Source organism: Myxocyprinus asiaticus, chromosome 43 (assembly GCF_019703515.2).
Source record: "Myxocyprinus asiaticus isolate MX2 ecotype Aquarium Trade chromosome 43, UBuf_Myxa_2, whole genome shotgun sequence".
NCBI lineage: Eukaryota > Metazoa > Chordata > Actinopteri > Cypriniformes > Catostomidae > Myxocyprinus > Myxocyprinus asiaticus.
In genome coordinates, this window is record NC_059386.1 from 12,555,087 (window position 1) to 12,575,384 (window position 20,298).

Genomic DNA, 20,298 nt, shown 5'->3' on the forward strand with positions numbered 1-20,298 from the left:
TGTACATACTGTATGTGTTGATACATTGTACTTACATTTAAAGTACGTGCATTTAATTACATCTGTAGTTACACTGTTAACCTTACCCCTAAACCTAACCTTAACCCATCCCTAATCCCTACCCCTGTATCTCTAATCCCTACCTGTACTTCAACCTCAGTAGCAGCAAATTTGAATCTTGTGAGAATTTTGCAGAACAGCATATAGTTACACAATAAGTACTGTGTTGTGTGTATTTTATCATTAGTATGTAGTAGTTAAAGACACATAATATAAAGTGGGATCATGGAAAGTAAGTCATATGAATTTGAGATGGCATGACGTTGAGCAAATTAGATAATTATAATTTTTGGGTGAACTATCCCTTTAAAAATTGACCACTACACAGGTAATTTTTAAAGAGCTATGGTGCCCCTACTATTTAAATATATTTTTAAATATATGATGCATCTGTACAGATATAAATAGTGTTTTTAAAAGAACAACAAGAACATTCTCCTGCATACAATAAAAGTTTCAACAAATAAAAACTCTTGAATTACACATGCAGAATAAATAAATGGTTTGCACATGTGAGAACTCATCATAAACTCATATAAAATCACACCAATTGCCTTCATGTGCCCACAAGTTAAGTAAACTTCAACAAAACATGAAAAGACATGGTCATTAGCACAGTCAGCCTCCGTTAAGGGGCGGTCACGCTACACTTCGTGCTCCATTCACTCCCATTCAAACGCATCTGAAAGTGGGAGAATGAAAATGCAAGCTCGTGTCAAGAAATTCACTTTCAGCTGCGGACAAAAGTTCAAGTTTGGTGAACTCTGAATTGCGAATCCGTATGACGAGAGGAAGTCTGAGTGTGACCAATAGAAGATCGAAATGTCACACGTTGACCTCTTGGCTCAATACAAAGAATACATATTTTAAAACGGCGTGTTTTATTGTTGCAGGAAAGTGAGTAACGTTTTGAATATACTATTATTTGTTATTTGTGTTGTATTATTTACTTACACCAGAAGCCCTCCCACGCGACAGCATATCCTGGTCCGTTGCGGTCCAAAAAAAAAAAAAAAGGCATACTCAAAGCCTAGTGTGACCGCACTTTTAGCCTTACAATATACTTCACATTACACAATTCTGCTTCTCACATACACACACCTCTCACACTGGACTGGACAAGCATTAAGCACCTCAGACCTTGGTATGCATCAAAAATCTAACCTTCTCCATAGCAAACCTGTCCCACCATGGACTCCCTTGTTACCTGCGTTTTTCTTCGATCATAGATTCAGGTCAGCCAAAGAGGTGATCAAATGCACAAAGTTTTTAGACACACGAGCAGAGGCAGGCAGGGTGTGAAACGGAAACAGATGTGAGCTGAATGTCCTTCCCTGAAGCGAGAGGTAACACCCCTTTCTCCAAGCCTCTAACCACAAAGCTAACAGATAGCAGGTGGACTGTTTATTTACTATCATGATGGAAAATAACTGGCTCAGACCAGCAGGTACTCTGATTCTGCTCATTCCAATGCAATACCTGTGTCTAGTTGCAACAAACCCCTTAAGTTATGAAAACCCTTGATCATAATTTTTCCTGTTTAATTTTAATGACTTTCTCAACCCTCCACGGACAAATCGCGATTGACTAGTACATTTTTGTTTTTAGTCGCCAGACTTTAAATGACATGTAAGCGTAATGCAACTGAAAACTGAAAAAGATATTAAGCAAATTGAGAAGGGGGCATCTTCAGATATATAAAGTATTCATATATATATATATGACTCCACGTGATATAGTATGCGAGATTGTACATTTTATTTCATATTTTGCTTTTTTATCATTTCAGTCGCATTTTAGATTTTTAAACAAGTAAAAATGTCACATTCTGTCAATTTATATGATGTCATAAAATTTTATTTATAGTAATTATACAAGCTTTTGTCACTGTTAAAACATTTCATACACATTTTAAGCAAAATATTTACAAGGTTGGAACGTAAAATTGAAAATAGAATTCTACATATTACAATAATTTAGTTAAGTGCTACTATATCAAATGTACCATGCAAAAACTTTAGTTTTGCAAAAAAAAAACCTGCATAAATGCTACAAGAGCTTATTTTTCAAATTCTTCCATATTTACAATGTTTAAGTTAAAATATTTCATAATGTATGATTGTCCCTTTAAATATTAATATGTACACATTTATTACACTTACTACATTACTACATTTTGTTACATGTTTGTTTATGTGCACTTGTACGATTTACATGTATTTTCAAAGATATGTAAAACAAGTGCCAAAATTGTACTGTCTCTTTAAGAGAACCGGCAACTCCGCAAGTAAATGTTTACAGCTGAATTAACATAGCACGCATTAAGGACAGAGAAGTTGCACGGTTGTTTGTCTCTCATCCGTGCAATGTATGATTAGAATTAATGTTTATTTTTTACTTTTGATCACCTACAGAAAGAGTATTAATAGAGACGTAATAAAAATGTGGATCTGGTCTTTGGACACAAAATACACGGAACGAGCCAAAAGGAAACCTTTACTTGCATAATATGTGTATTGACTTACATGTACAAATATTTATTGTACAAGTTCTCAAATTCAAATCTACAAGCTCTCGAGTTTTGCAACACTTTTACCTTCTTACAGACGTCCAACAAGCACGTTACTGGTCTATAGCCATGCTGTAAAATGGTGAATGTTGTGAAACATTCCGTGGAAAAGTTTAAGCAAAATCAGAGTTTACATCTTTAAATGCAATATAAATGTAACTAGGCATATCACACTCAACTAAAGCGATCATGACACCTCAGGAACCACTGCAGCCAAATAAATTTCCTTCAGAATGTGCACTCACGAGACACAGCACGCAGTAAAAGATGAGGTTGAATCCAGCTTCTTAAATGCCAGCTTTTTATTCAATAAAATGATCGATGTGCTTAAGTTCTGCACCACTATACAACTACATCACTGGTGAGTAGGGATGTCCGATTCCAGAAATGTGGGAATCTGTTCCGATTCCTGATTCCAGACTAATTTTTTCAGTTTCGAAAAAAACAGGAGGTAAAGTGAAATCTCATAATAAACAACTCACTACAAAGTGTTCTTTGCACTATTTATAATAGCATGAACAACATTTACTATTAATAAGTCCATTCTAAAATTAAATCAGGGCCTGTATACACATACCAAAGTGTGATGCTTCAATCCTATTATAAATTTGAGGGAAGTTTGAGTAGATGCGGCTGTATTTCGAAGAACTACCACAAATAATCTTAAAAGCACCATTTTACCTACATTGAAATTTTCTGTTACCACTCATGAGCTCTTGTTTAGAAAGAGGTTTAAATTATAATGTACAGTAATTGTCCACTACCTCTTGTACACTGAATAATATATCCAAACAATACACTTCAGTTTTATTTAACAATCCAGGTTGTTGTGGTTTATTTCATACAATATAAAAATATATTTTATAACATGTATTTAAAAAATGTTGTCTTTGAATTTAATTTCATAAAATAATTTAAATGTAAAATGGTGTAAAATGTAGGCTAGGCCTTTAAAACCTTTTGTGTATGTGTGTGTGTATATATATATATATATATATATATATATATATATATATATATATATATATATATTTAAAACACTGTAAAATGTTGAGAACGATTAGAGAAGCATTAGATTCTCGCTTTTAAGTGCAGCACCTTGATCATTTAAACTTTAACATACCGATTTATCGACGTGAACTAGGACGCTAACTGAACTCTGCCATCTCCTTGTTGCAGACTTATGTTGTAACATCAGGGAAGTTGTTATTGTAATTTACTGTCACAAATTGGGCATGTTAATTGATTATAAATTTAATCCAAAGTAAAATACCTGCAGACAACACTGGAAAGCAAATGTGTTGAAGGGCTTGTGTGATTGCTTCATACAGATGAACAAACAGAGCGGATTTATAGATGTCGACGGACTACAAAAGACTCAAGATGCAGCCATTTATAAGACTTTTGTCAATTGTTTTAGTGCTGTTTGGCTTCTGAAATGTGTAGTAGTTCAGTGGTCAAGGAAATAAACACAGTCTGAAAAAATATCAACCGGAGGAGTCGATTCTTTTGGGAATCGATTCTCAGCCCTACTGGTGAGTGAAATCTGAACATTTACTAGCCAGTGGCTAATAACAGGCATATTTTAGTCCCATAGCGTGGAATTTAGTCGCATATGTTGGTGATTTACTTGCAATGTAGTGGGCTGTATCTTATGCAGAACACAAAATAAGACATTTCAATGAATATCTTAGTCTTTTCAATACAATGGCAGTGGATAGTGCCTTACTTTAAAGCTTACAAAAAGACCCTAAAGTATCATAAAAGTAGTCCATGTGATTTGAGTGTCATATTCTATGTCTTCTGAAGACATATGAAAGATTTTAGTGAGAAACAAGATGGATTTATTTAAGTAATTTTTTTTCAGTGAAAATCTTGACATCCATTGCAGGTTCATGAGCGCAATAAGAGAGACGTTCTTTAGCAAGCTTCCATTGTTTAGTGCTAAAAACACGTGAACACGTGAGCCGCTGTGAATGAGCTTGTGCTCATAGTGAGTAAATTATGAGTGAACTGTTCCTTTATCTGAAGGGGTTTGTTGCAACTGGCTACTGGTCACTGCATTAGCCACTAGGAAACAGGACAGTTTGTTTGCGTTCAACCAAGCCTATGCTCTGAACACTTTCATATATTCAGAAGTAATAAAGAAGCATGTTGCTGTTTATACAACACTGTTGTTTTTTTTATTTTTTTCGTAAGTATAAAATGTGGGAATAATAAGCTGTGATTGCTAGCATAATGACCACTTACAGCCATTCGGCTAACGCGCTAACAAACACTCAGAACAGATAATAAACCACACAGCAGTTCCCTAGCAACCACCCAGAACACCCTAGCAACATCACAGGAATGGCATTAACCACTCAAATCACCTAAGTAACCACATAGCAACATCCTAACACCCACTCCAAAAACTTTTATCAACCACATGCTAACAACCACCCAAAATATCTTTGTGCATGTGGCAGCGAGTTTTGCACGGACAAGTACCACAAAAATCTACTTCATTATTAAACCTAAAGATGCTACAATTCAGTTGAAGCTTTAGTCAAACTTTCTTAATAAAGCATGCCAAAAAATATTGAATGCATTATGCCATCCATTATTAAAAGCATGCCAAAATATATACTGATAAAGGACATGACTCCCTCAATATGATGTGGTCACTGACACTATATTCATATATGTACTTTCAAGTGGAGTAGATGAGCTCTAAAGGTGATGTTTTAGAACAGAAGCAAGTGCCTGAGGGACAGCATAATAAATGGATGCTCTTTGTGACAGGCTGTGTGCTATTGGCGGTGTAACAAATGTGAAATCATGCCATGGCCTAGTTTCAGTGGAGAGATTACATTTCCTAGACCGGTCACACAGACTTAGAAAGTTTATTGCAGAAATATGTGTGGCAGGATTTGACCGGTCAATGTCAAAGCAAAATAAGACACACACTATAAGGAAGCTAGGGCAGATGTGAAGATGATCTGTCCTAAATGAATAACAACTTAAACATGGTCTGTTACTCGAAAATCTATTGTATGGCTTCATAAGACTTGGAACAAAGCACACAAGCCATTTGGCCATATTGGTGTTACACAGAATGCTTCAATAAATGCTTCTAAAATCATGCCAAACTAGTTCACATTCAGCTAGTTTTAGCAGAGCAGAGAACAGTTTCTGTATGACCATAAATATTCAAAGCTTACACAAGCACATTTCTGCATTTCTTCTGTATTCCCCTTTTTGCATCATCAGTCTACTGTGATGCTTTTAGAGCTAATACCATTTTAGATAATTACTTCAGAGGAAACCAGGTTATTGGAATATATGTATGATTGTTGATTATCCTGCGACATTTCATGGCTGTCATAGCCCTTGACAGCTGGAATTGCTGAGAAATACAGCATGCACCAGACTAAGCCTTGTGTAACCATTTCCGCTGTAACTTGACCCTTCTTGGGTGAGTAGGTTTGGGGAGTATCTAACGGAATGTTGCAATGCAACTAACTTAACTACATTTTTTCAGTACCCTGACAGTAAAGTAGCTCAGCTGTTTTTAAAACAGAGTCGCTTTTCCAGTAACTAGCTACTTTTTCCAGTGAACAATATATTTTATAATATTACAATATCACAGCTTTAAAGCCGAGTGAACTGAGGTAGAAAGCAAATGCATTCGCCTACAATGTACTGTCTCTCTCATATGAAGCATGGGAAGTCTGTTAATAGTATACTCTAATTGTAGTGAAATTCTACTGTTTATCACTATGTTTTCAACTCAGTTATAAAAGTTTTATATATATATATATATATATATATATATATATATATATATATATATATATATATATATATATTTATTGTTGGTAGTATTTTGTGTAAATGTATCTGTTTAAATGCTGATTAGTGCTGACACCCTAAATTAGATTATATTTTTTTGTTTTTGGTGCCAAAAAATACTGCTCAGATAACACAAAATTAATAAATTAAACAAATTATATATAGCATCAGTGCAGTCAGCTACTTTTTGTTTGTAGCCTGTAGTATAGCTACTTTTTCAGAAGGCTAGCTTGACTGTAGCTCAAAGGGAAAGTTCATCCAAAAATGTAAATTATCTCATCATTTACTCACCCTCATGCCATTCCAGATGTGTGACTTTCTTTCTTCTGCTGAACAAAACAAAGATTTTTAGAAAAACATCTCAGCTCTGTAGGTCCATACAATTCAAGTGAATGGTGGCCAGAACTTTGAAGGTCCACAAAGCATATAAAGGCAGCATAAAAGTATAAATCTCCACTTTCACTTTCACATTCTTCTTGATTTTTATTTGGTGATTCGCATTCTTTGTGGATCTCGCCACCTACTGGGCAGGGAGGAGAATTTATAGTAAAAAAGGACTTAAATACTGATCTGTTTCTCACTCACACCTATCATATCGCTTCTGAAGAAATGGATGTAAACACTGGAGTCATATAATTATTTTTATGCTTCTTTTATGTGCTTTTTGGACCTTCAAAGTTCTGGTCACCATCCACTTGCATGTTATGGACCTACAAAGCTGAAATTTCTTTTAAAAATATTCAGCTGTATTCTGCAGATGAAAGAAAGTCATACACATCTGGAATGGCATGATTGTGAGTAAATTATGAGAGAATTTTCATTTTTGGGTGAACTATTTTTTTAATTACTTTAAATAATGGTAGCTTTTTAGCTTGACAAGCTACTGTTGCAGTGTAAAAACATTTATTCTTACCAGGGGTTTTCAAACCTTAGATGTATTATTGTCCCCTTGTGAAGTTCAGTATAAAGGCATATATATTTCTTAATGTAGGCCTACAAAGACCCATTTATACAGTGTGAGAAAAAATAAGCATGATATTATACAGACAAAAATAATTGGCTTTTATATTGCCATTTTACTAAAGCTTTTGTTGTCTGAAATTTTCAGCCAACCCGCTAGCACCCCTTGATGGACACTAAAAAAAAAAAAAAAAAAAAAAAAACCCTGGCCTAAACTACATTTGTCCTTTGTTGTAAGTATTCCACAAAAAAATAGCCTAAGAACCAAAATATTTAATATTTTTGGTTGTGTTTATTGGAAATGTATTGGCGTGTGTCCTTAAGATAGGTAATGAATTGATGTGTGAGTGGATATAGTATTGAAGTATGACAGAAGTTTCACAGTTAAGCCAGACTCATGTTTTCTTATGAGCGCTGAGGTAATCTGAACCCAGCGGCTGCCTCTCGCCTCCAGAGATCAGCTGCTGTCAGCCTCACATATTTCCTGTTTTTAATACGCACATAATTATAATGATTTTTCATAAAGCTGCACATGGGAGGGAGTCTAAGTATGATAATCTTGTGTAATATGTTTGATTTGTAAAAAAAAACATATTTGTTCAGTATTATTTCCGACGCTGTGGATCAGCAAGATATTAAAGGTGCACTCAGTGATTTTATTTTTTATTTTTTTGACAATTACTAAACTTAAAAAATAAATAAAAATGAATAGCTTAGTATTTTTGAAAAACATGTTTAAAATGATGTCCACTCCAGTTAGATGAAGACTCTTGTCATATCAGTCTTTTAGAAAAAAGTGTATTGCTCGTATAGCACGTATATCGTGTTAGTGTTAGCATTAGCGTTAACGCCATGAATGCAGAATGTAAACATGACAAATTACACATTACCTACTGCATATACTGTATATTACTTTAAATTATCATGAGTGGCTAAAACAGCTTATTTTACTGATCTTGTGTAATCTATTCATAGTACTTTATAACATATTTTAAAGTCATATTGGTTAATGATTTAAATTTAGTCTGTTTTACAGGACAGCGTGCATCCCAGCGGCTTGGGCAGTGTCCTGTATGTGATGAAGGACTCCTGGCCGGTAAAACAATATTTTCTTTTAGGTAAGCATGCGAGTAGTATGAATAGATTCCGGTTATACTACATACGGGAACGTGGGTATTGACCCGTGTTCCAAAGTTATGACTTAATAACAACAACCGCAAAAATAATCTACTCTGGTTTTGTTAAACAAGCACCATATAAGAACAAGGAACAAACTTTCTTGGTATAGGCCTATATATCACAGTTGAAAAGAGCCATCCAACACATGGTTCACCGCCGTTTTTTTAAATCCCGTGTTTTGAATGTAACGTGTCCTCCACTCCTGAGGTATTATGGGATTGAAAAGTGTCCAGACGATTTGCACTTCAGAACCTCACTGGAAATTGTAGGTCATCAGGGTATTTCTCGATTACTGTTTGTGAATACTGAGGATTTGGACATACTACTGCATTGGCATACTTTATAGTAGGGAAGTATGGATATATTGGACGCAGTGACAATTTCTCAACTGTTTCGAACTTCTTTCTAGCTCTGAGCGAAGAATGAAGAAGAACTTCACCGTGAGTGTATCGGTGCCTTATCAGAGAACTTTTTGTTTTATGAGATACTGAATCTACGTCACTAGGTGGCTGCGTAACATAAATACACAAAAAGTGCAACTTTAACAACAAAAGAACTGAAAGACTGGCAAACTGTCATTATTGTTTTCAGAACTGATTTAAAATGTGCACTCAGTAACTTTTTTCTTTGTATCATCTTGGACTTACACTGACACCTAGCTGTGTGGATGCAGAATCATTTAAAATCAATAGTTTTCAGTTTCAGATGCCATTGTAGACATTTAGTATTCACAGTCAGCCATGATTACTTTAATCAATGACTAAAAGTGTCAAACAACAGGACAGTTACTGAGATTAAGTGAGTAGTATTCGGCTGGTCATGTGATTCAAACATGGCAGCCCCCATGTGTGGACCCTCTCCATGTAGAATAAAACAGCTTTTATAAGGTTACTGATGTGATGCTCATAATTTCCTACATATATTGCAAAATTACAATTCATGTCTTCAGGAGTTAAACTTTTTTAATGAGGAACAAATGACTGAGTGCACCTTTAAATATGAAGTGTGTCATTTTTAAGATGCTAAAATACTTTCTCCTGTCTAATCATTATTACAGGGAGTTTGTGGGTGAATCTTACAAAATCCAGATCATATTTCACACCAAATATGAATTTTTGCACTGTGACATTGGTCATTTTCATGACAATTAAGCACATTTTCTTATACATTTTTTTTTTTTATCATACTCATTACTGTAATGGAATAAAATCTATATTACAGTAAAGTTGGGATAATTTTTTAAATGATTAAAATCAGTGTAAATTACATTCAGCACAACAAATACTACCATACAGTATATACTTGCAATTGTGCATTACAAAATTAGTTTATAATTTAAATCATAATAATAATATATAAGTCAGCATAAACATATACAATAAAATATATTAATATTAAATTAAATATAATTTGTATTAGATAATACATTAAATTATTATTTAATCATAGTAAATATACTATTATTTATATTTAATAACATTAATCATATAATATACGTGTAAAATATTACATTATGCATTGGTGATCATTCATTAATTATGCATAGGTTTCCCACTCTGTAAGATGAATGTGACATAAATGAGGTGGGGCAAGAGTTTATCCCAAAGAGTTACAACTGGCAGGCAGCCTTCTATAACACAAGCATTCATCAATAAGGCAGAGATGCCACTGCATATTATATAACAATCTGTTTATTGCACAAAGCTGGGTTTGTTCTGGGGAAGGGGTGAACTCAGTAGTGTCCAGGGTCACATTGGTGACCAATTCAATGAAAATATGACAGTGTATTTCAAAATGTATTCATCCGACACGTACTTAGTTTAAATAGTTCACCAAAAATGACATATCTGTCATAATTTGCTTACCCTCATGTCGTTCCAAACCCTTGTGACAGAATGACAGTCTCAAACACCATTCACTTTCATTGTATGGAAAAAAGATGCAATCAAAGTAAACGCTGACTGAGACGAACATACTGCCTAACATCTCCTTTTGTGTTCCTACAGGTTTTGGCACAATATGAGGGTTAATTTAAGGGTGAACTGTCCCTTTAAATTATGACCTGCAGTATCAAAACACTCCCATTTCCTATCATTGTTATTTACAAACTGTCCTAATGTCTCCACTGTCTGTAGCTGTGCATGTGCTAGCCGAGTTTGTCCTCGGTTGCCCACTGTCACAGTCCCTAAGTGTCTAGCTATTGCAGTGTCAGTAATGTATGATAGAGCAACCTCAGATCTGCCACCACTGGATCTGTACTCATTACTCAACGTTCATTAAACTAACATAATCAAAAACAAAGCAGCTTAGCTGGTAATATTAGCTTAAAATCATTAAAAATTGGTTGGACCAAGGATACCTGGAGAGCACTATCCATTAGCATTTCCATTGATCTCAATGGCAGTTTCTCGGCTGCCGCATGGATCCGGATGATATGTGATCCATTATGCAACCTGGATGCTACCATCTTTACTTCATGGGCACCAAGTTTCAGAATTTGTATTTCAGTCAATTACCTGAATCATAAGAGCAATGTATTCGATAGTGCCACACAAATATTTTAGTGCAATCAACCTATGAATGATTAACTTTGTTGATTCTGTATATTAAACCAAATATACAATATTGGTTTACACAAACCATCAGTATTTATAGCTTTTGAACTGTTTTCTTCACTGTCTAAGTAAATTGGCCCAGAGACTTCAGAGTTCAGTCTGCCAGTTGTTTGAATGAGGCCTTGACGTCAATCCTTTAAACCCCCACACACCCACCCTTTAGTATTCTGGCACACTACTGAGGGAGGGTTCCCCTAAATCATACTGCTGTATTTGCCCCAACCACCCACGGCGCATGACTCATGGCCCGGTTACAGACATTAATTGATTACAGTGCAGAATAATTTGAAAGCCATTTACAGACACTTTACTGTATCCCAGCTCAATCATATAGGCTCATAAATTTTAGCGCATCTACTGTCACTGTATTATTAATGAAGCATCATGGAAATGGATGCCACAGTAATGTAAACCATGAGTGCTGATATTTCATTCGCTGTGGACAAATATAAAAGCTGTTTCCCAAATTAACACTCACTGAACGGGCAAATGTGAATTAAATTGGCAAGTAGATAAAACGTTACTCTCACATTGTTACTCATTAGCAGGGTTGGGGAGTAACGGAACACATATAATGGGATTATGTATTTAAAATACAAAATATAAGTAACTGTATTCCACTACAGTTACAATTTAAATCATTGGTAATTAGAATACAGTTACATTCAAAAAGTATTTTGATTACTGAAGAGATTACTCTGCATTTTATTGTCATTTGTTTAATTAAATATTTAGTCCTTTCTGATGGAAAAAATTTATACATATAAATGATGCGATCCAAAGTGCATTTGAACAGCGGTGAAACACTTTCTTATGATGTGTTACATTCATACGAGCAGACAGAGAAGTAAGTTTGAAGTAAGTTTGGAGCACAAGAAATAGAAATAAACCTTGTGTAAATTGTCAGCTTTACGCTAAGCTAAAATGCTATTTCTAGCCATTTTACATGCACCGTTACCAGGCATGATCATACTTTTTTATCAAGAAAATTCACATTGGATCATAATTTCTTTTTTTCTAGTAAGACCTTTGATATTAGGGCAAAAATCATATTCTTCATAATAATTTTTGTTTTGTTTTCCTGTAAAAATATCTACAAAAAAATTATAGAGTAAATATAGTTTTGATATAAAATATAAAAAATGTATAGAGTTTTTATTGTCAAAACAAGTAGAAAAAATCTAAAAGTAATCCAAAGTATTTAGAATACGTTACTGACCTTGAGTAATCTAACTAAATACATTACAAATTACATTTTACAGCATGTATTCTGTAATCTGTAGTGGAATACATTTCAAAAGTAACCCTCCCAACCCTGCTCATTAGTAGGGCTGGGCGATAAAATTATATTGAGATTTTTTTAAACAATAGATTTTCTACATCGATGATGACAAATTTTCTATATTTAGCCTATGTTCTGCATCTAGACTATCAGATCAGGTACATCTCGCTAAAAATGCAAGCATTTTGGCAAAGTTATATAAACAACCAGCTAACTGGATCACAGTCATGAATTCAGCCGGTTAGGAAGTATTAGCCACCAGCTCTGCTGTCATGGAGACTGATAATGTGGCTCGGTAGCCGCTATTCGTCTAATATGATAACGTTGTGTACCGAACAAGACGCACTGATGATGCAATACAGCTGTCGACTGAACGCAATGGCATCTCCAATGTACTATTAAGTTAAACGTTTTTCATGATCCATAGCACTGTCACAGGAAAGAAAGTGTTTCTTCTTATGTTTATATCCAGTTGGCAATACAGCTTATGGTGCATTATCGCCACCTACTGAGCTGGAGTGTGGAGCGTCACAAGAAAGTCTTTCAGTGGAGTCAAACATTGAATAAAAATGATGAAATTGCCTAAATTTAGTCGAAAAAAGGGCACATACAACATATGTCGGAATGAATACTTAACTGAGTATACTTAGCTTATGCCCTGGAGTTTACTTGTAAATAAACAAGTTATGTTCACATCCATTCTTGAGATCTAACACACATGTGGAATGTGTTCCCTTACGAAAATCGAGAGTTCAAACTTGCCGCAAATTCACCACTGATAATTTTCACATGCAAATGAGCTTTGCGGCAAACTTGCGGCAAATTGTCCATTGTTGCCAAAGGATTGCCGGAGGTTCATCACTGCCGGCAAAGAGCTACAAACATCTGGCAAACATTTGCGTAAATGAAAAGCCCATTTGCATGTGAAAATAACGAGCAGCAAATTTGCTGCAAGTTTGCGGCTAGTTTGCAGCTAGTATGTTTTTTGTAAGGGTTTCCTCCCCCTTTAATGGTATGAATTGTATATTGTGATAAATATCAATATTGAACGATATGAAAACAAATATTGTGATAATATTTTTGGCTATATCGCCTAGCCCTACTCACTAGTTTGCTGGCAACTTTATTAAGAGCTGCAACATAACACATGATTTAAATCCCATTAATAATCTGACCCATGATGAGTTAACTGAGTAAAGCAATTCAGTCGAATACATACAAATCGCGACTCGCACGTCTTTTACTTTTACACATTTTTACGAGTTTTTTTTTTCTTTTCAAAAGTTTTCTAACTCCATGTAGCCACATTAAGCCACCAAAACTGAAATGGTTAGAAATTGGAAACCAGTTTTTGCACCTCTCCTCTCACAATATACATTAAAACATCTCCTTTTGTGTCCTGAATAAGAGAGAAAGAATACAGATTTGGAACAACACAAGGGTAATTTATGACAGAATTTTCATATTTGGCTAAGCTATTCCTTTAATCCACTATTTGCCAGTATTTAAGCAAGTTCCCAAATCAGGAATCAAATTAAGTGTGTTTTTGTCTGTTGAGCTGCAGTGGCTTTTGGGAAGAGCCCTGGGTTACTGTGTCAGTGGGCAGTTGAGACCACATACCAACCAGAACAGACACATTCTTTAATCATACTGACAACAGTGAACAATCATACAATTCACAGAATGATGTTACAATCAGATATCATTTCCCTTCATTTGTCCTCTTGGTTTCAACCATCTGTCACAAAAACAATCATTGTTTCAGGAGATATGTTTCAGAGGGGAATTCACAATGCTTTTAAACCACTGTAACAATCGGTTTCAAGTGCCGCTGGGGAGAATTTCCTGTTTTACAGCTAATTATTATGTTTCTTGACTTTCTCAGTTAAGGATTGAAGACAGGGGGTTTAATTTTGGATGGCGGAGAGCTACGGCCCTTGGAGTCGCATTATGACATCAGAGAGTTTGATGGAACATGCATGACTCAAATCAGCCATTTAACTGTTCTTGTGAATTCCAGAGCACCCAGAGTCATCAAGGCAGAAAGGACATTATCTAGTACAAACAAGATCACTTTAAAGGTGAAGTGTGCATTTTTAAAAAATACTTTCTTCTTTCCCAGTTTAATGTGCAGAGACATCTTTATATTAGCCATTTTTGGAGGGGGAACCCTTAAAGAACCCTGAAAAGATAACACTGTGACTCTGTGGCATTATCAAAACATTGTTTAAGCATCCTGACCAGACCGACAACCAACTTTGGGCTGCGACTATCTTTTTTAAGACAAGAAATTACATACTTCAGCATTAACATCTCTATTGTGTCCCCTAGACAGCAATGAAATTAACTGGAGAACGAACTGACCTTTTTGCTCCATACTCTTAACCCAGAAACATACAAAAACACACATGACGATGAAAATTCTTTGCCAAACAAACCGAACGGAAGGGTCACGAATTGGTGTAAGCCAAACGGTGTGGAGAAGGCCGTTTTCTCATGGGACATTGGCGTTAAGGGGATCTGCCAATAACCCTTCGTTAAATCCAGTGTCGAGTAAAAGCGAGCCGTACCCACCCGATCGAGCAGTTCGTCAATACTAGGCATTGGATATGTGTCAAATTTAGACACCGCATTGACCTTTCTATAATCCACACAGAACTGTCGCTCTTTGGAACCAGCACCACATGGCCTTTAATTCATCTCGAAAAAATTTTTTTTTTTGTGCTCTAGTAATGGGTAGGGACGATTGCGTACCACTACCCCTGGGGTTGTTTCGATATGGTGTTTTATGAGGTTTGTACGACCGGGAAGGGGCGAGAACACGTCCGAGAATTTTCTTTGCAACCAGGCCATGTCCGTGATTTGCGACGGTGAGATGTGGTCTCCACAAATGACCGAGGTGCCGTGATTGGCTTTTAAGTTCACCTCCGGCCCGAGCTCCTCCCTCTCCGGTACCACCGTCACCAAAGCCATGGGGACCACCACCCAGGTTGAGGTGGTAAATCTGACAAGCTCCACCCCTATCTGTGCGTTTAACCTCATAATCAACTTCCTTGACTCGCCGTGTGACCTCAAAGGGCCCTTGCCATATTGCGAGCAATTTAGAGCTTGATGTGGGTTGTAATACAAGGACTTTATCTCCCTGTGTAAATTCCCATAGCCGAGCTCCCCTATTATACAGCCGGGTCTGACGTTCTTGAGCCTGTAGCAAATTCTCCTGTGATAGTTGCCCCAATGTGTGGAGTTTTACTCTTAGGTCAAGAACGTATTGAATTTCGTTTTTGCTGTTTGAAGGTCCCTCCTCCCAATTTTGCCTCATGACATCTAAGACACCGTGAGGCTTACGCCCATACAATAATTCAAATGGGGAGAACCCCGTGAAGGCTTGTGGGACCTCTCACATTGTAAATAACAGGGGTTCAAGCCACTTATCCCAATTCCAAGCATCTTCGTGCAAAAACTTACGAATCATGTTTTTCAGGGTTTTATTTATTTATTTATTTATTTTTATTTTCTCCCCAATTTGGAATACCCAATTCCCAATGCGCTCTAATTCCTCGTGGTGGCGTATTGAGGCGAGTCACTCCGGGTGGTGGAGGACGAATTTCAGTTGCCTCCACGTCTGAGACCGTCAATCCACGCATCTTATCACGTGGCTTGTTGAGTGCGTTACCGTGGAGTGCGTGTGGAGGCTTCACGTTATTCTCTGCGGCATCCACGCACAACTCACCACACGCCCCACCAAGAGTGAACCACATTATAGCGACCACGAGGAGGTTACCCCAGGTGACTCTACCCTCCCTAGCAACCAGGCCAATTTGGTTGCTTAGGAGACCTGGTTGGAGTCATTTTCTGGGTTTTATTAAACCGTTCGTCCAAGCCATCTGTTTGCAGGTGGTACACGCTTGTCTGAATCGATTTAATGCCCAATGATTCGTACAGCTCGCATAGTGTATGTGACATAAAAGTAGTGCCTTGATCAATGAGGATTTCTTTCTGAATCCCCACTCGGGAGATAATTTTGAAGTGTGCCTCCACAACACTACGTGCTGAGATAGTGCGCAAAGGCACTGCTTCCGGATATCACGTTGCGTATTCCACCAGAACCAACATAAAGCGATGCCCACGTGCCGTCCACTCTAATGGCCCGACGAGGTCCATACCAATTCTATCGAAGGGGACCTCAATCAAAGGAAGATGGTGCAAAGGCGCTCTTGGGGTGGCCGGCGGATTCACCAGCTGACATTCACGGCATGCTGCACACCAACTGCGAACATCTCCGTGAATGCCCGGCCAATAGAAACGGGCCATTAGATGCTTCAGTGTCTTTTCCTGCCCTAAGTGACCTGCCATCAGATTATAATGAGCCATCTGGAATAACATATCCCGACGGTTCTTCGGTATCAATAACTGGGTCGTATCTTCCTTTGTCTGAGCGTCCTGCATCACTCGATATAACCGGTTATTTATAATAGAAAAGTACGGATAGGCGAGTGCAATGTCTGGCAATGTCTGCCATCTGCATGCCCCTGCCGTCTGCTCAAAGAGCTCCAAGAAGGCCTCCGGATCATCTAGGGGGCCCATCTTGACTAGTGGAACATGGGGCAGGGCGGTCCCAGGGGCTGGGGATGCGGCAGCAGCACCCTCCTGATGCAGCAAGCTCCGGAACATTTGCCGGTCCTCTGCTTGGGCCTGGAGGAGCGCAATGAGTCGCTGCTCCTGTTCGGTGTGCAGCTCGAGGAGGGCCTGATGTTGTGTCTGGTGGATGCTGGCAAGGGTCTTGACCCCATCCTCCAGAGGTGAGGGATCCATGATGGTGTTCTTCCTCCCTTAATCCCAGATTTCGGCACCAGTGTAACAATGTTCACAGTTAGGGAAAGGAGGAAGCGGGAAACGGCGAATGCAACTCAAACGGTCTGTTTATTTTTACACTCAAAATTCACGATTTTTCACGGATTTCTCTTTCGGCTTGTGTCTCATAACTCTTTTCCTACCTTTCCCACCTTTTTCTAACCACCCATGTCTTGTCTCATATGTTGTGTGTAAGCACATGGTTCGTGTTTGTGTTCTTTTGCTATGTGCTCTTCTGTCATTGTCTTGTTTTTTGTTCTGTTGTTGTTTGCGAGCACTTCCCCTGCATTTCAAATGTGATAAATCAGCCTCCGAAAGGCATGTTGAAGGGTTGTTCCAAACCGAAGTGCTCATAAATAGCTGCTTCGCAGGGTGCTTTGAAATTAATGTTTCCGTAGGTTTCAACTGATGGACATTTCGCTGACAAGTGGACCAAAAGCGGATCATGCGCCATAAGTCTGCAGGTTTTCCAAGTGTAACTAACTGCAAGCACACTCAGCAAAACTGTACATTTGCATGTTATTCTAATAAAGGACTTGAAATAAAATAAGTATACACAGTGGCATTATAGTTAAGTATTGAACATATGCTGAACATTTGTTTACGTGTTCATTTAAAAAAAAAATGTAATTAAAAATATGTAAACATGAAGCTTACATTTCTTCATAAAGTTTTAAAGCATTTCCTTTCTGTTTTTATTCTGAAAGTAGTAAATAGTAAGGCAAAATCATGTATAAAGATTTATGATTAGGTGCAACTGAGCATCAGCCTTGTGGACGGATGTTGATGTGCGTTCAGAATGACCGATATTTTTCAGCCCTACACCCTTCAACCCTCAAAAGCTCTCAGTCTGCAGGGTAAACCCTTCTAAGGGATTAGAGCATAGGGATGAGCCCTTCGGAATGAAATGTACAAATTGTTTTGAATGACAAGAACATAGCTGCCCAGGGGCATTACGAATATGGCTGCCAAGTGACCTGACCTGCCTTACAGGCACTTTGGTTGTACCCACTCAGATATAACTGAAATCGTGCTAGTCTGATACACCTCAGAATGATTCAGATAGGGAAGTTATCCTTGGTCTCATTTCTGGTGACTTTTTTTATCAGTGCAGTGTTAATGACTGTAACATTTGCTTCCTGTGTGTTAGTAATCTCTGAACTGAATGCCTCAGAAACTGTTGACACTGCATTTATACTAGAGCTAAAACTGTATACTGTACTGTATATGTCCAAGACAAATTTCCTTTGGGACAATAAAGTCTATCTTATCTTATGTTAGCTATCAATGGCCGAAAAAGGATGATAAATTCAACCTGCAGCAAGAACTTACATAGAAACCCACATGACAAAAATTGAAACCAGAATTGGAAGTGAGACATAACGGTCTTTGGGTTTTTTTGAGAACTTTTTCTGAGATTTGAGACACCGATTGTGGGAACATTTTCAAATCATATCAAGACCTCAAACTACAAACACACTTTCAAGCAAAAACCATCAGTGCTGGAAGTGAAAAAATGTCTCAGAATACCATTGTAACAGTTTTTAAGTGTTTTGCAATGTGGTTGCTAGGTGGTTGCTTACTGGATCAAGCCAAAAGAGCCCACCCCCAGTCTCTATGATGTTATTGCCACTAAATATGGCTCAGGTCCCTCTTTCATTGTTGGTCTATGGGATTTTTCATCCAATTATACAACAGAAAGTACCAGGGAACCTCAAACAACCCTAAAATGAGCAATGACAATAGTGATGCTTGATTTAGTAAATGCCACTGATTACAGACAGGATGCAATGAAGGAACAGAGATGCATCAGCATTCTCTTTCTGGTCTTCTGACTCATTGGTGGTGCACAGGAACCTGCCTACGTCAGAAACAAGTTAGATGTAGGTTGCAGACTCCGAGATATCCAGCACTCTATATTTAAACCATTACATTATGCAAGACATCAGACGTGGCCCAAATAGCGTCATTTAAATTTGTTAAAGAAATAGTTCACCCAAAAAAATTGTTTCCGTTTGAACACAAAAGGTGAATTTTGAAGGGTATCCTGTTTACTGTTTTCCATATAATGAAAGTGAATGAGGACTTGGGCTGTCATGCTTTAATATGTAAAAAAAAAGAAACACCATTAATGGAATATTCCGGGTTCAGTACAAGTTAAGCTCAGTCAACAGCATTTGTGGCATAATGTTGAATACCATAAAAATTAATTTCGACTCGTCCCTCTTTCCTTTAAATAAGGCAAAAATCGAGGTTTCAGTGAGGCACTTAAAATAAAAGTGAATGGGGCCAACCTTTGGAGGGTTTAAGGTCAGAAATGTAAAGCTTATAATTTTATAAAAGCACTTACATTGATTCTTCTGTTAAAACTAGTGTATTATTTGAGCTGTAAAGTTGTTTGAATTGTCATTTACCGGAAATACAGGGTTTATGGCGCTACATTATTGTGGTAACAAAGTTCTAAAATTGGATATAACTTTACACAGAAAAGGTTAGTAAGCCGTTTTATCACACAAAAATCATGTTAACACACATACTATTGTTTACGCCTATACTTTTGAAATAGGGAGTATTTTAACATTTACGGATTGGCCCCATTCACTTACATTGTAAGTGTCTCACTGATTTTTTTTTTTTAGAGAAAAGGAGGAACGACTCACAATAAATTTTTAAGGTAAACAATAATATGTCACAAATGCTGTCAATTGAGCTTAACTTGTTTTATAACCCGAAAAATTCCTTTAAAATATATAAAACTAGTCCATACGACTCATGTACTATATCTTACATTTTTGAAGTGAGATGGTATATTTTAAAATTTTGTTTATAATATTATTTGTTATTTGTGATTTATTATTTATTAAAACCTGAAACCCTTGTGCAAGACATCATACCTTGTTCGTTGCAGTTTTACTGTAAAAAGTAGTACTTTAAACAATCTCACTAAA

General features: G+C 36.9%; 1 protein-coding gene across 5 annotated transcripts in view; it reads right to left on the reverse strand.

Annotated features, from left to right (window-relative positions):
• The window catches only part of gnaz (guanine nucleotide binding protein (G protein), alpha z polypeptide), a 71,979-nt gene that overhangs the window by 24,123 nt on the left and 27,558 nt on the right, over positions 1–20,298 (reverse strand). Inside the window, exon 1 of one of the 5 annotated variants that reach the window (XM_051685585.1) lies at positions 1,268–1,374. The exons of 1 other annotated variant lie outside the window; for it this stretch is intronic. The gene's annotated coding sequence lies outside the window, so the exon portion shown is untranslated. Of the gene's footprint in view, positions 1–1,014; positions 1,375–20,298 lie in introns of those variants that run through there. 3 more of the 5 variants (XM_051685583.1, XM_051685582.1, XM_051685584.1) reach the window with 3 other exon arrangements.